The sequence below is a fragment of the Macaca thibetana genome, chromosome 12 (genome assembly GCF_024542745.1).
Source record: "Macaca thibetana thibetana isolate TM-01 chromosome 12, ASM2454274v1, whole genome shotgun sequence".
NCBI classification, from domain to species: domain Eukaryota; kingdom Metazoa; phylum Chordata; class Mammalia; order Primates; family Cercopithecidae; genus Macaca; species Macaca thibetana.
This window is the reverse complement of record NC_065589.1, coordinates 54,051,590-54,069,795: the sequence shown is the minus strand read 5'-3', so window position 1 is coordinate 54,069,795 and position 18,206 is coordinate 54,051,590.

The window sequence follows — 18,206 nt, the reverse complement described above, 5'->3', positions numbered from 1 at the left end:
GTTGCAGAAGCTTTAATTTGTGCAACAAGTGGGTAATTTGGTGTAGATAGAGCAGCTTAATTTTCTTTTCAGCTGCAATTAACTTTAAATGAAATCGTCAGATTAACTCAAGATACAGGTATCATAACATTATTTCATTCAAGAAATATTTATAAAATATCAGGTGCATGATAGGCTGTCTTTTTGACACTGGAATTAAAATGAGACCCCATCTCAGACTTAAATATATGTACCATTTACTTTCAGAATCAAGAAAAGTAATAATGACCACAGTAGAATAACATCTATTTATTAAGCCTTAGCTTTATTTCCAGCCCAGGGCTAAGCACCACGGTTGGATATTAAGAACAATAGCTTTTGTTCCATAAATTTATTATCTACTGACAGTGAAAGCCACCAGGTTTGTAACACAATAATTAAGAGAGGCACAGGGTGCTTTGGGAGCTCAGGAGGGACAGCTAACATAACTTGGACTAGAAGAGGCCAGGAAAGAACATTGAGAAAGATCTCAGGAGGAAATAATGCTTTCAAAATTAAATTTTAGAGGGTTTGGAACTAGTCAGGCAAAAATTATGTTAAGAAATATATGGTGATGATATGTGCACAAAGTGCTACAAACCTACGAATTATAGCATTAAATTATAGTTTGTGGGAGATTCAGAAAATATTTATGTGGAAAATGTTATTAAGCCTTGATTTTGAAGAATGAATGATATCAAGCAGGTTGACATGAGCAGAAAGATCATTTCAACAAAAGTGAAAAAACATGCTCAAAGAATCCAAGTATGAAAGTAGGTATTTATTTGATCTTACTATGAGCATTCTGTTAGATGCACACACCCTTCCTGGGGAACCTCCCAGGGATGTGCTTTGTTGTGAAAGTGTTACATCTTCATTTTACAGAATAGCAGACGATAGATAATGTCTAATCTTCAAAATTATCTTCTAGAGTAGAAAGATAATAGATAATATCTAAAACTTAAAAACCAAAGGACAAGTAGCAAATTTTGCTCCCCCTCCCATCCCCACTCCCCCAAAAAAGAAAATAATCAACAAGGAGAGAAAACAACTCACAGAATTCAAACATGAAAATATTGGATATTTCTGAGCCAAGGAATTTTCTCATATTCCTAAAAGCTTGTTCAGGAGCTATTTAATTCATTATGGGATATAGTGGTTCAGTTTTCTCCTGCTTCATGTTGTTTTATGAGGGGAAGACTTTTCCTAACTCATGTCTACCTAATTAGAAGAAACTGAGGCAAAAATAAAACAAGTAAGGAACTTACTTAGGCCAAGCTTAAGGATAGCAACCCAGGAACATAGATTTAAACTGCTCTGAATATACAATCTCATTAGCAGCAATTACAAGTGGATTTTTAAAGGCAAAAAAAGAGGGGGGCAGGGAGTGAGCTGATAACAAAGTTTTTTGTCAGGAATTCTCATTGCCTTACGGAAATAACAATGATTGGTCGTTAGCTGTATATTGTTAAGTTATCCAGCATGGTTTATAGTGTCCAGTGTGGCATTATTATGTTAATTTATGACTACTTGTGGCAACAGAAGGCAGTTTTAAGAGACGAGTACACAGCTCAAAGCAGGCAGGAAGGAGGGCTGTCTCTCCGGGCCTGATAGTTAAAAGAACTTGCATTCCTCAGATAAAAGTGATTTTCTCTTCTCACTTGAAAAAAGCCTTATCTGTTAGTTCTGTAGTTCTGTCATCTTTTACACAGTTTCCGGAAAAGATAGTGTTGCAGGCAGAAAGGTTGCATGCCTTGTTTCTCAATTGTTCTTGTTGGTTTATCATTTTTTCTTTTTTCTTTCTCTGTATAGAAACATCACAAAGGCATATCTCCACTTGTCCTTGTAATATGAATCTTTTCCAGCAATACTTCCTAAAACCTGTAACCTATAAGTCCCCACTTACTTTTGAGCCCCTTCCACACACTATCAAGTCCCAGCCTGTGCCCAGCATGTTACAACTTAGTGTTGGACTTTTCCTTTCTGAGAATCATTTTGTTTGTCTTTCATCTAAGTCCTCTGCACCCTTGGACTCTTTTTAATAAGTTTCATAAGCCTTAACTTCTCTTATTTCCACATTCATAGGCTTTGAACAGTAGGTGCTGGAAATTATGGTGGAATTTGACTTAACGCTTAGAGGCAATTTGAAGTTTGTGGAATGAGCTTTGTGTGTTGTTACAAAGGGCACATGGGTAATTCAAATTACGGGGGAAAAACACAGGAAGGAGTGGATCCTTGGATCCAATACTGAAGGCAGTATGGTTGAGTAGACCCCAGATCATTATGACACCTCTGTATCTAAGAGTAATTTCTACCTCCACCCCCAACACACACACAGTTAAAGGCAATGCCTGAATATCATCGTGTTAATATCATGGCAACAATATTCCTAACTTTCTTCTAAATAAGGAAGGATATGAAATCAGACACTTCTGACCCAGCACTCATTCAGACTATGTTAAGTGGAAAGATTGAAGCATACATAATTTGACAGATGCTCAATTATAACCCAATGAGAATATAAATAATTTTTATTTCATACTTCAAGGACAAATGATAACAATTTTATTTTACTTTTTCTGCATTGCCTAAAATGTTTAATATTGACCTTAAGTTTCATTCATCTGCCACAAAATAACTTGGTAATTACTTAGAGATTTCCAACATTTCTAGTTCGCCATGCTCTTGAGAAAATATTTGCTTAAAACATAATAATGAGGCCGGGCGCGGTGGCTCACGCCTGTAATCCCAGCACTTTGGGAGGCCGAGGCGGGCGGATCACAAGGTCAGGAGATCGAGACCGCAGTGAAACCCCGTCTCTACTAAAAATACAAAAAATTAGCCGGGCGTGGTAGCGGGCGCCTGTAGTCCCAGCTACTCAGGAGGCTGAGGCAGGAGAATGGCGTGAACCCAGGAGGCGGAGCTTGCAGTGAGCTGAGATCAGGCCACCGCACTCCAGCCTGGGCGACAGAGCGAGACTCCATCTCAAAAAAAAAAAAAAAAAAAAAAAAAAAAAAAAAAAACATAATAATGAGTGAAAAGGTTTTCATCATTACTATTATAAAGGACACTTTATAAAATATTTGCAATCTTTTCAATAAATTGCTAGACCTTTTTTTCCCAATATGGTAATACTACTTAAAAAGTGTATTTTTTTAAGATTTCAGGGTTGCTTTATATTTAATTTTAGTCCTTCTGGTGAGTGTATATCTTACTGTGGGTTTCTTTTGCATTTTCCTGATGATTTGCAAAATGTTGGTTCAAATAGTTTATCCATTTTTACCAGTTTTTCTTTGAATTATTGAATTCTAGGCATCCTTTATTTATCCAAAAAGCCAATTCTTTTGAAATATATGCATGAATGTGTGTGTGTGCATGTGTTCATTATTTATAAAATACTCATATTCTATATAAACTACATTTATAGGTATCTTCATAATACATATACATACAACTGAAATTCTATATATACATATATACATACATATATATGTAAAGAAAAAGAGAGGGAGAAATAGTATTTTCTCCCAGTCTGTAACTTGCTTATTCATTTTCTTAATGGTATTTTTTGATGAGCAGAAATTTTAATTTTGATGTAGTTGAATTTATTAATTTTACTTCTGTTTACTGCTTTGTAGTTTAATGCTATTAGAGGTTTTAAAAATCAAAACTATTTTTATATTTACTTCTATGAACCTCTAGAGTTTTAGTTTTTGTATTTAGGTCTCTGATGCATCTTACTTTGAATTTTTTGAGGTAGTGATAGAATTTCTTTATTTTTAATGTGAATATTTACTTGCTGTAATACCACTGTTTGAAACTCCTTTAATTTTTGCACATATTAAACTATATAGGTATACGTATTTTAAAATATTGCTGTTGTGTTTTTCAAAAAATTAGATAATTATATAAGACATATAAGTCACATAAATGACTGGACTTTATATTCTGGAATCTGGGCTCTGTATTCCCTTTTCTCAATCTATTTATTTATTTCTTGTCTTTATACCTATTCCACACTATATTGATTATTTTAGCCTTGCAATAATTATTGAAGCCAATTAAAGTCCTCCAACTTTTTTCTTTTTTCAGGTTACTTTGAGTATTATAGGTTCTTTGTATTTCTACATAAATTTTAGAGTCAGTTTACCTATTTTATTTAAAATACCATTAGTGTTACTATGATCATATTCAATCAATAAATCATTTTAAAGGTAACTAACATATTAACAAAATTGAGTCTTCCAACCCATGAACCCTACCACCCTGCAAATTTATTTGTAGTTCTAATAGTTGTTTTATAAATTCCTTAGTATTTTCCATGTAAATGATTACACCACCTTCTAATAGAGATAGTTATACTTTTAAAAATACATGTATTTTACTTCTACTTTCTTGCTTTATTGCATTGGCAAGTGCCTCTAATGTAACACTAAATAAAAATGATATAAATCTCCTTGCCTTGCTGCTGATCTTAGAAGAAAAGTGTTCAGTCTTTCATAATTAAATGATATGTTAGCTCTAGATTTTCCATAAGTGTTCTTTTTCTTAAATTGAGTAAATGCCCACCTATTCCTAATTTACTGACATTTTAAAAATAATAAATTACTGTTGATTTTTGTCAAACCATTTTGCTGTCTCTATTGAAATCAGTATTTATTTTTTCTGTATTCTGTTATTATAAATGTGAATTATGTTCAGTGTACTCACCAATTTGGTGAGGTACATAGAATATTATTCCCATTTGCAATATGAGAAAATTGTAAAATTTTCATTTTATGAATGAGAGGAGGTTGAGAGATACGGAGCAGAAAGTTCAATGGAATAAACTTAATCAGATTGATGAGCCAGGTAATTGGAATGAGAGAGAATATCAGATAGGATATTTGAAGTGGAAGTGAGATCTTTATATAAGATTTGCGTTGATTTTAAAATTTCAAAGCAAAGTAGTTCCAAGGAATGAGAAAATCCAATATATGGGTATGGAAACAGGTCATTCAAGTGGAGAAGAGTGTTTATGTTGGAAATGTAGCAAAACTAAAATATTGGATGCATAGATGTTGAAGTCCCACAAGATAATGGAGAGACTTGAGAAAAAGGAGAATAAGTTCATTGCCAAGATCATCAGTAATGGTTGGGAGTACCCAGGTGGTCATACAATGGCACATATGAGTAAAGGAAATGTGTGATATTTCTAGATTTAGTGGATCTCCAAACAAAAAGTTTTTCACAAGAGTAGACTAATAACGATCTAGGAGCAGAACTGGTATCAAAGCATATAGTGGGATTTCTGTGTAAGATTTTCTTCCATATTGAATCATTTACCAAAAGACTTGCTTATGATAACTCATTACAATTTTGGAATAAAGAAGTAGACATATACCCTTTTTTTTCCATTCCAATTAAGAATATTGGCCATATATTTGGATTAACAAAATGTGTGAATGTACACAAGTCAGTCTTAGTTTATATAACAGACTCCAATAAAATAAAAGTTTATCACGTTCCTGTATCTGGGTGCCTGAATTTATTTTTCTCTTTCTATTACATAATTAGACATCATATAGAGAAAATTCACCTTGAGAAAGTACACAAAACATGGCATAGCTATTATAATTAATGAGTGTTCAGGTCCATTATAAATCATATATATATACACACACAAATGCTGTATATATACACACTATATATACACACTATATATACACACTATATATATATGTGTGTATATATATATAAAATGACTATACTGTTTCTCTAAAAACTCTTTCACAATATAAACCATTAACAAGATAAACCTAGCTGCATTTGTTATTTTTTTCTCTAAGGATCAATTGGCAGAATGAGTTTCGTGATAAAATCTACAAAGAAAGTAAGAAAGTGACAACTCACCTGCTGATTCCATGAACAAAGTGTTTATCGGTTTCACATTTATATTAGCAAGAAAATTACAACATATTCTTATGCCTAGAAGCATTTCTGCTTTCCCCAGCTGCTTGATTTAAGTGATTATCTCCAGGACAATACATCTGTTGGCTAGAGAGAGATTGGCTGTTTGGTATGTGTTTTGTAGGAAAGCCAAAGTATATTTTCCTTCTCAAAGTAGCAGTCATGATATCAATTTCTGCTGTATTTTTACCAGAGAACATATTTTCAGTATGTCTAGTCTTGGTAGATCAAATCGGCCCCTAGGCTACTGTTTGCTTTCCTGAGAAATCAATAAAGTCAGGTAGTGATATAAATCCCATCTGTACCAATCTTTCAGCAGAAGTCACAAAATAACATTAAAAGTAAAGAATGACCTAATTTCAGCTCTGAATGTTTTAAAGTAACAGGTATTTGAGACAACAAATGAGGATCCAGGATAACTAAACTTTTGGATAATCATGGTTAGAGCTTATCCAATCATTGAGTGGTAATGTCTGGAAACCTATTTTATAAAACTGTAGATAATTGGAATCAAGCATAAGAAAATTTGTGATAATTCAAATTTTAGATTATCTTAGGATTAAATAAAAAGACTCCTCTGGAAAACACAAATCCAAACCTCATCAATAATTTAGAAAGGGGAAAAACATATTTTTAATGAACTGACTAGTATTTATGGAATTATTAATATCAGTCAAGTAATAAAATCTTACTCACGGAATACCTTGATTTTAATCAGAATATAAGCAAGAATGCATTACTATGAAGCATTTTCCAGCATTTAACAGCACAAATATATGTAATATATGTATTATATCAACCACAAAATAGGTTTTAGAAATACAACCATTTTTTTAAAATTAAAAAATGCCCAGAATTTCCTTTCAGCCACAATTATTAGCTATTTTAGCTATTATAAGTCTAAAATGATCATTTCACTGACAAGACTGTGTCTGAAATTCCCATCATTAGACTTACTTTTTGAGTTAAGATGTAGTCTAAAAGTGGTAAGTCTGAAAATATAAGATTTCAGGAAAGAAGAGGGATAATGCTGTGGTCCATTTCCTATTTGTTTCTGACATACTAATGTGAATCAATATGTCAATGTTCTTGAAAATGTTGGTTTATATACAAATTACAATATTTAATAGAATTGACTTAATGAAAATATAGAAATCTGTATCCAAAAATTGCAAAATAAATACTCTCTTTTAAATACATATGAAACATCTGTCAAAATGACTTTTATCTTTTCTAGAAAGCAAGCCTCAACAAATTTTAAAGGCCTCATATCACACAGAGTATGTCCTCTGACCATTGTTGGATTAATCTAGAAATCAATATTAGAAAAAAATCTAGAAGATACACAAATATTTAAATTAAACAGTACAGTACTAAATAACAAACCAAATCACAACAAAAATTGGAAATATTTAGAACTAAGTGCTCATGAAAAAAATACAGTATGTTATAACTTGTGGAATATGGCTGTTTTTAGAGGAAAAAGTGTAACTTAAAATCCATATATTAGAAAATAACAAAGGCTGAAAAATAATGATCTAATTGTTGACCCTCAAGAAGTTAGGAAGCAAACACTAATGAAACCCAAAAGAAATAGAGAGATCAATAATTATAAAGATAAGTTAATAGGATTAAGGAAAACAAACATACATGAGATAGAAAAAAAAGCTGAGAGTTGATTGCTTAGAATACACAACAACCCTGATACTAATGACAATGAATAAATTAGTAATATCAATAGTATATAAGATATATCATCATAGATGCCACTGACATTTTAGAAGAGGATATCTCGCTTATCTATTTTAAAGTCAGTGATATCTATAATGATATATCTTGCATTCTGCAGAAATTTCCTAACAAGGTCCAGCAATAGAAATTTGAAAATACAAAAGAAAAATTGTTCTCCAAAGTAGTTTTCAATTAAACTGACTCATATCACCAAAAAAGATGAAGGTTTTTTTTAAATGTCATTGAATTTGAACATTTAAATCAATAGTAACCAATATAAACTTCCACAATGAAGAAATATAATTTACACCGTTCAATATGGTAGCCACTTCCCACCTGTAGCTAGCTAATGAGCACTTGAAATGTGACTAACATGACTAAAATCACAATTTCTAAATTATTAAGTAATTTGTATTTAAATAGTTAATACTTTCATATTGGACAGAGAAGATTTTGATGAAATGTATACATTTCTAGAACAAAAAAAAAATAGCACACAAGATGGAATAAAAAATTTGAATAGCCTTATAAGTATTTAAATTGGTACTATTAAAGCAGGACACTGCTGAAAAGATACCCAAAAATGTGGAAGTGACTTTGGAACTGGGTAACAGGCAGAGGTTGGAACAGTTTGGAGGGCTCAGAAGACAACAGGAAAATGTTGGAAAGTTTGGAACTTCCTAGAGACTTGGTGAATTTCTTTGACCAAAATGCTGATAATGATATGGACAATGAAATCCAATCTGAGGTGGTCTCAGATGGAGATGAGGAACTTGTTGGGAGCTGGAGCAAAGGTGACTCTTGTTATATTTTAGCAAAGAGACTGGCAGCACTTTTTCCCCTGCCCTAGAGATTTGTGGAACTTTGAACTTGAGAGAGATGATTTAGAGTACCTGGCAGAAGAAATTTCTAAGAAGCAAAGCATTCAAGAGGTAACTTGGGTGCTGTTAAAACATTCAGTTTTAAAAGGGAAACAGAGCATAAAAGTTTGGAAAATTTGCAGCTGACCATGCAATAGAAAAGAACATGTCATGTTCTGAGGGGAAATACAAGCAGGCTGCAGAAATTTGCATAAGTAACAAGGAGCCGAATGTTAATCACCAAGACGATGAGGAAAATATCTCCAGGGCATGCCAGAGGTTTTCAAAGCAGTTTCTCCCATTACAGGCCTGGAGGCCTAGGAGGAAAAAGTGGTTTTGTGGGCCAGGCCCAGCGTCCCTGATCTGTGTGCAGCCTAGCGACTTGGTGCCCTGCATCCTCGCCATTCCTGCTGTGGCTGAAAGGAAACAACATAGAACTTGGGCCATGGCCTCAAAGGATGCAAGCCTCAAGCCTTGGCAGCTTCCACATGGTGTTAAGCCTGCTAGTGCACAGAAGTCAAGAACTGGAATTTGGGAACCTCTGCCTAGATTTCAGAGGATGTATGGAAACACTTGGATGTCCAGGTAGATGTTTGCTACAGGGGCAGGGCCCTCATGGAGAACCTCTGCTATAACAGTGCAGAAGGGAAGTCAGAGCTCCCACATAGAGTCCCTACTGGGGCATCACCTACTGGAGCTGTGAGAAGAGGGTGACCACCCTCCAGACCCCAGAATGGTAGATCCACCAACAGCTTGCACCATGCTCCTGGAAAAGCCACAGACACTGAACACCAGACCATGAAAGCAGCCAGGAGGGGGGTTATACCCTGCAAAGCCACAGGGATGAGCTTCCCAAGGCTGCAGGAGCCTACCTCTTGCATCAGTGTGATCTGGATGTGACACAAGGAGTCAAAGGAGATCATTTTGGAGCTTTAACATTTGACTGCCCTGCTAAATTTCAGACTTTCTTGGGGCCTATAGCCTCTTTTTTTTGGCCAATTTCTCCGATTTGGAATGGCTATATTTACCCAATACCTGTACCCACCTCCCTTCTTGTATCTAGCTAGTAACTAACTTGCTTTTAATTTTACAGTCTTATAGGCAGAAGGGACTTGCCTTGTCTAAGATGAGACTTTGGATTGTGTGGACTTTTCAGTTCATGTTGAAATGAGTTGGGGACTCATGTTGGGGACTGTTGGAAAGGCATGATTGATTTTGAAATGTGAGGGCATGAGATTTTGGAGGAGCCAGGGGCAGAATGATACGGTTTGACTGTGTCCCCACCCAAATCTCGTCTTGAACGGTAACTCTGACAACTACCATGTTTCATGGGAGGAACCCAGTGGGAGGTAATTGAATCATGGGGGTGCATTTTTCCTGTGCTGTTCTCATGATAGTGATTAAGTCTCATGAAATCTGATGGTTTTAAAAATGGGAGTTTCCCTGCACAAGCTCTTTGCCTGCTGCCATCCATGTAAGATGTGACTTGCTCCTCCTTTCTTTCTGCCATGATTGTGAGGTGTCCTCAGTCATGTGGAACTGTAAGTCCACTAAACCCTTTTGCCTGTATAAATTGCCCAGTCTCAGGTGTGTCTTTATCAGTAGCATGAAAATATACTAATATGGTGTTAAAGAAATTGATTCTGTAATTAAAAAATCTCCCTCAAAGAAATTTCCAAACACCATTGGTAACTCATTTCTTAAATTAGTCATTATAGTCTGATACATTAAGAGAAAAATTATAGTAATCTCAAGAGATACAGAAAATTATTTGTACCTATTCAAATCCCTAGCAAAAAAAATCCAATAAAAGATATGCAAAATATCTAGACAGAAAAACCATAAAATATTATTATGGCAAATTTAAATTTAAAAATATATAAATAATTGGAGATATTCCATATTCTTGGATTGGAATATTCAACCCTCTCCTAACATTTTTTAAATGGCTTCATTACAATCCCATTTAAAATAGCAAGAGAATTGAAAAAGGTCTAGACCAGCGTTATGCAGACCACAGTCTGTGAGCCAAATTTGGACCTGCTGTTTATTTTGTAAATCTATCACACCCATCTTTTGCTTATTGTCTATGGCTGCTTTTGAGCTACAATGGCAGAGTTGAATAACTATGATGGAATAGCTATACTGTGTGTCCCACAATATCACATTTATTTATTATTTGTCCCTTTACAGAAAAGCTTCAGCAACTCTGGACCTAGACAATCTTAAAGGAGAACAAAATTAGGGGACACCTATACTACTGAATATCAATACACTATAAAGTAGCTAAGCAGTTAACTATCTTTATTATAAGAGTAGTTAAAATAACATGCTAGACAAACACAAATAAACAAATCAGTATCACAGATTATAGAGTTCAGAAAGACACTCTCACTTATATGGACAATTAAGTTAAGACCAGACCAGCGGGGACAGCACTGTGCTTTCAATGAAGGTGCCAAGTCAACTACATAGCCTATGGAAAAATTAATAGTCTTGACCCTATCTCATGCCATATACTAATATTGATCTTGGGGGCATTGTAAATTTAAATATGAAATGCTAAACAATAAAGCTCGTAGATGAGATCACGGAAGAATATCTTCATGATATTTAGCCATATTAGAAAGGGCACAGGCTGGGCTCAGTGACTCACATCTGCAATCCCAGCACTTTGGGAGGCTGAGGTGGGTGAAGCACCTGAGGTCAGGAGTTTGAGACCAGCCTAACCAACATGGAGAAACCCCATCTCTACTAAAAACACAAAATTAGCCTGGTGTGGTGGTGCATGCCTATAATCCCAGCTACTTGGAAGGCTGAGGTAGGAGAATCGCTTGAACCCGGGAGGCGGAGTTTGTGGTGAGCCGAGATTGCGCCATTGCACTCCAGCCTGGGCGCCAAGAGTAAAACTCCATCTCAAAAAAAGAAAAAGAAAAGAAAGAAATTGCACAAAATACTAATAAAGGAAAGACTAATTATATGATACTAAAATTAGAAAGTTCTCTTTATTCCAAGTATATTAAAAAATAAAATGTTTAGCTATAATTAAAGAATATATCTATACATATGTAATCAACAAATGATATATATCTAGTCTATATAAAAAACACACATTAGATTTCTAGTTTCAGCTCTGACATCTAAAGAGCTTATAAATTGTAACTTCCATCCTTATAAGAAAAAACTGGAGAAATTGACAACCAGTGGCCTTTCTTTGTCTCCTCAGAGATTTGGGGTTGCAAGAAAAACCACTATGTCACAATCCGAAAACACAGGCAAAGCCAGAGCATCAGGGCCAAGGTCTGATTACTTGGAGTAGAAGCCACAGGAGCCATAAACTGGTTGAACACTTCAATGGCAAATTTGGTAAATTGTTGGAGGCTGAGTGAAGAATAGCATTAGAGTGAGAAATTTCTGCCAGTCTCCACTATTTTGTGGGCTTTACCTCCAGGAAGCCCACTTTCGTGAACACTGTGAACATCTGAGAAAGATCCTCTCTTGGCTCTGGAAGGAGAAGATGAAGAGTAATAATTATGAAATGCACTGAGCCTTCTCTACAACAAAGGCCTATTTTATAGGGAAAAGTACTTTGCCAGAGTCTTATACTAACTGAGGGAAGAAAATTCCTTCTGCGCTATCTCCCTCTAGCATTTATGCCTCTCTGGGCAGGTGGGGTGGGGGGGGTTGGGGTGGTAATGATGGTGACCCAAACATAGTCACAGTCACAGGTGTTAGTGGTTTGAGTAAAGAGGTCAAGAATGCTGCAGCTAAGGGAGGCAGTTAAAAAATAAGATAAAATAGAAAGGAAAAGGTATGTCACTGGAGAAATAATTTATGAAAGTCATGTGCCTATCTTGATTGAGATTTAATTGGAAGATTATAGAATGTTTTCTTCACCCTTACCTTACCACCATGCCAACAGAGCTCTAGTATAATCACGGTGATTAGTACTGTAAAAGCTGCAAAACGTAGACTCTCTGAGGGGAAGTACTTAAGGAAACCTAAAGTCAAGAAATAAGGCAAATAATAAGATACTACTGTAACTGAAGCAAACATTAAACACAGTCAAATTACAGCTAGATTAATATAAATTGTCACTATAGAGATCTATTTATTCAGTTCCTGTTACCTGATAAACATGTGAGAGGTTCAACAAAATTTGCAAGGCATTCCTAAAGGCAAGAAGAAAACACACTGAAGAGACAAAGCAATTACCCAAACAGACTTCAATATGACACAGCTGTTAGAATTATGAGACAGGAAATGTTAAATAATTATAATTAGGATGTGATATAGTTTGGATATTTGCCTCCCAAATTTCATGTTGAATTGTCATCTCCAATGTTGGAAGTGGGGCCCAGTGGAAGGTGATAGGATAATGGGGATGGAATTCATATGAATGGCTTGGCAGCATCCCCTTGGTGCTGTCCTTATGATAGTAAGTTTGTTCTCATGAGATCTGATTGTTTAAAAGTATGTAACACCTTCCCCCTTGCTCTTTCTTGCTTCTGGTTTCACCATGTGTCGTCCCTGCTCCTGCTTCACCTTCTGCCAAGGGAAAAGATCTCTGAGGTCTCACCAGAAACCAAGTAGATACCCATGCCATGCTTGTACAGCAGGCAGAACTGTCAACAATTAAATCTCTTTTCTTTGTGAGTTACTAATCCTCTGGTATTTCTTTATAGCAATGCAAGAATGGCATGACACAGGATGTTAAAGGTTGTAATGTCCTTTGGATTGGAAAAAGTAGACAATATGCCAGAATAGATGGATAATGTAGGCAGAGAGTTGGAATAGTGAACAAAAAAAAAAGAAAGTAAGTACCAGAAATCAAAACTATGAGTGAATAATGACGTTGATGCAGTCCACAATAGATTTGACAAAGTTCAGTAAACAAATCAGTGATCTTGAAAATAAGATCAATAAAACGTGTATACATCTAAAAACAGACCCAAATATATGAGGCAAAACATGATAGAGCTGAAAAGAGAAATAGACAAAGGTACTACTATAGATGGAGACTTCTGCATTCCTCTATCAGTAACTGATAGACCAGCAGGCAGAAAATGAGTAAGATGTAGGTGACCTGAATAGCACCATTAATCAACTGATGTACTTGACATTTACAAAACACTTCATCCAACAATAGCAGGATACATATTCTTCATCAAGCTCACATAGAACTTCCTTGCACGTAGAGAATAAAACACATCTGAAGAAATAAAAGACTAGAAATCATACAAATTATTTTCCCTGACCACAATGGAATTAAACTAGAAATCAATGACAGTAACTGGGAAAAATCCTAAATGCTTGGAAGTCAAACAACATACTTGTAAATAACCCAAGGGTCAAAGAAATCTCCAGAGAAATTTAAAAAGGCCCATAGGAGTGACAATAGCCAGATGGCTGACTAGAACTTTTTCGCACTCTTTCTTCCCATGAAAAAACACAAACAACAAATAAACTACATTTTACCAAAAGAACTAAAGGAGAGTACCAGAGAATAGCAAAAAGCAGCAGAAATCCTGTAGAGCACAGAAACCCACAGTGGTTCCACAGAGAAGAAATGACACACCTTGCCTCCACCACCTCATTCTCCCAGTTGGAATTAGTTCAGAACAAGGAGGGACTTTCTGGTAAGCAAGAAGACCCCACCAGCCCCAGTCACCACCATGGACACTTATAGTGTTTGCTACTGGAGACACTTGCAGTCCTCACAGGTTCTGAGGCCCACTTGAGGGAGATCTCCAGAGTCCACATTCAGTTAGCCCCAGAGAAGGAGCTGATACTGTGACTTGCCTCACCACCCCCACCCCTCGCACCCTGCTGTGGCCCATGCTGCTACTGCTCTGCACCATCTTGGAACTGAAGTCACCGTTAGAGTGCGTCCTGCTCCAGGTCAAGTAGGCTTGCACCACTCCATCCGTGAGGCTCAGCGCCACTGCACCACATGCACCTGGTAGCCTGCTATCCCTAAGCATAGCTGCTGCTATCACCCACATCCTCGGGCCAAGATACTGCAGAGCCAGCCCATCCTTCCAGGCACTGGTACACCCTCCCCCTAGGTTAAAAGAGATGTAGTGCTCCACCCCTGAAAGACCTCAGGCCTCTGGCACACCAGAGTAGTCACACCTTCCCACACCGTAGGTGAGGCAGCACCTCCCCCTCAGGAGCTCTGAGCCTCTGGCACACTGGAGCAATTGCACCTCCCAGTACTACAGTTGCCCCACTTCCCGGGATCCAGAAGCTCTACTGACTTACGTAGATGTGCTTTCTGGTGACTGAGAAGACACTGTGCTTTATGCCTCAGAAAATCATGAGCCTAGGCTGAGCTATGCCACTCAGCTCAGGCTGAATAGCCACAGTGCCCCGCCTACCTAAAACTAGACTAGTACCTCACAGGCCAAGCTGCTGAAGAACTCTGCCTTTTTAGGGAGTGGAGCCATTGCTGTGCTGCTCCTCAGTCTCAGGGCATAAGCCACAGTAGCATTTTGTCATTCCTGGGTTCTTGCTGCTCCTGGACCTGGTCCCACCAGTAGCATGTCTACTGTCATGTCCCACCATCCCAGGATCCAAAGTCAACACTCATCCCCCAGAGCCTGAGCTGCACTATGTTCTGATGGCTCTGGATCCAAAATTGCAGTTGTACCCTGCTCCCAGGGACCCAGCCTCCAGTGTACTCCTTCTTCCCCAGAACTGTGCCAGTGCTCTGCCTCCCACTGCAGGTCAGAACCACAGCTACATTCCAGCCCCTCTGGGCCTGAGCTGCTGAAGTGTGCCTCAGAACAATAGAACCCTAGCTTAGTGGGAAAACTGCATCCCCTCGTGCCTTAAAGAGTACACATGTGCCTCAAGTCACAGGTGTTATAGTAATTTTCAACACACTGAGCCCAGGAACCCACTCCACAGCTGCTTTGAGCACCTGTGCCTTGGATCCCAGTGCCATTATGGCTGCCTATAGGCTGTGACAGATCCAATACCAAGAAAGACCCCCTCAGCTAAGACTCCACACTGTTAGGACAACAAGAACAGGAGTATCCCTAAAGCCCCTGACCTTATAACCTATCCAGCCACTGCCACTGCCACAAACTCCTGAAGTCTAGGTCACTGAAGCACCTGTGTGCATTGTTAACATTGATCTTAATGGAAGAAACTACACGGAGACATACTACTGTGTCCACATGGAACCAGAGCAACCATACCTTGCCCAACTGGCACCTTCAGGGTCAACTACAGGTAAAAGTCTTGTCCAGTGAAAGTCACTATGTAAAGGAGGTGGTGACTGCACCATCAGGTGTGCAAACATCAACAAAGGGATGTAAGAAATATAAAAAAGCAAAGAAACCTGATACCACCAAAGAAACACATAATTCTTTAATAATATGCTTCCCCAAAATAGAAATTTATGAATTGCCTGAGAAAAGTTCAAATTAATAATCATAAGGAAACTCAGTGAGATATAAAAGGATATAAATAGATAATTCATTAAAACCAGGAAAATAACTCATCTTCTGAATAAGAAACTCAACAAAGAGACACATATCATTAAAAAAAGCAGAAATTTTGGAGCTGAATAATTTAATTAATAGAACAAATATACAATTGAGAGCTTCAAGAGCAGACTAGATCAAGCAAGGAAAAATTGTGAACTTTAAGGTAGGTCTTTTGAAACGACTTGGTCAGAGGGATGAAAAGAAAAAGAATGATAAAGAGTGAAGAAATCCTAGAGGACTTATGAGACACCATTGAGCAAACAGATATTCACATTATGAAAATTATGGAAGGAGAAGAGATAGATAAATATTCAGAAATCTTATTTAACATAAAAAGATGAAAACTTTCCAAGTCTTGGAAGAGATATGAATATTTAGGTCCATGAAGCTCAGAAGTTTCTAAATAGATTCAACCTAAAGATGCAATTTCCAAGGCCCATTTTTTTCAAATTTTCAAAAGTCAAAGACAAAAACAGCTTTAAAAATAGCAAGGGAAAATAATTAAGTAGTAATGCTTTTCCTTTCCACATATAAGGAAATTTCAATTGGACCATCAACAGATTTCTCAACAGAAACCTTACAGGTCAAGAGAGAATTAGACAAATATTCAAAGTGCTGTTAGAAAAAATTATCAGCTAAGAATACCACGTCCAGCAAAATTAGCTATCCAAAATGAAGGAGAAATAAAGCCTTTCACAGACAAGCAAAAACTGAGGAAATTCATTTCCACTAGACTTACCTTACAAGAAGTGCTTAAGGGAATTCTTCAAGTAGAAATAGAAGGATAATAATCACAAATACACATAAATACATGTGAATTATACATAATTAAATCTTAAACACATGTATGAGTTTAATCACAAAGTATGAAACTCACTAATACCAGTAAACATTTAATCAAATCCAGAATACTTAAATATTGTAATGTTGGTGAATATATCATATATGTCTCTAGTATGAAGATATGTTTTGACTCGTAGTAGAGTCAAAATGGCCAAAAATTACTAAAGCTACAATTACTTGTTAAGGAATACATAATATAAAAAGATGTAAATTGTGACATCAAATCATACATTGTGGAAGGGTAAGGTAAAAGCCTAGAGATTTTGTATGCAATAGGTGTTAAGTTGTTATTGGCTTAAAATAGTAGATTATAATCATGAGGCATTACAGAAGTTTCATGCTAATCACAAAACAACAACAAAAACCTACAACAGCTAGTAATAAAGAGGAAGGAATAAGAGGTTAGCACCACACAAAATTATCACATCACAAACATACACAACAAGAAAAAAAGAAAGGAAAAAGGATCTACAAAACAACTGGAAAACAAATAATAAAATGGCAGTAGTAAGTCCTCACCTATCAAAGGTAACCTTGAGTTGAAATGAATTAAATTCCCCAATCAAAAGACAGAATGGTTAAGTGAATTAAAAAAACAAAGATCTAACTATATGCTATCTACAAGAGACCCACTTAAGTTTTAAGGTTACACATAAGCTGAAGGGAAAATGATGGAAGAAGATATTCCATGAAAATGGTAACCAAAAGAGAACAGGGGTGGCTATACTTATATCTGATAAAAAGACTTCAAGTCAAAAATTTCAAGAGACAAATAATGTCATTATTTAATGATAAAGGAGTCAATTCGTCAATAGGAAATAACCATTATAAATATCTATGCACCCAGCAGAGAAGCACCTAAATACATAAAACAAATATTAATGGAAGGGAGAAATAGAAATAAAGTAATAGTAGTGGGTTTCAGTACCCCACTTTTAAAAATAAATAAGTCAACAAGACAAAAAATTAATAAGAAAATTCTAATTTTGAATTGCCCTTTTGAGCAAATGGACCCAGCAGAATGTCCTAGTCCATTTTTTTGCTCCTATAACTGAATTCCTGAGACTGGGTAACTTAGAAAGAACAGAGATCTATTTGTTACAGTTCTAGAGGCTGGAAAGTACAAGGCTGATGGGCGTGCATCTGATGAGAGCCTTCTTGCTACATCATTCCATGGCAAAAGGCAGAATGCAAGAAAACAAGAGCATACATTAGAGAAGAAAGGGGCTGAACTCATTCTTTCATCAGGAGCCCAATCCCACAATAAGCCTCTGACTCCCCTGATTACAACTTAATTCATTCATGAGGG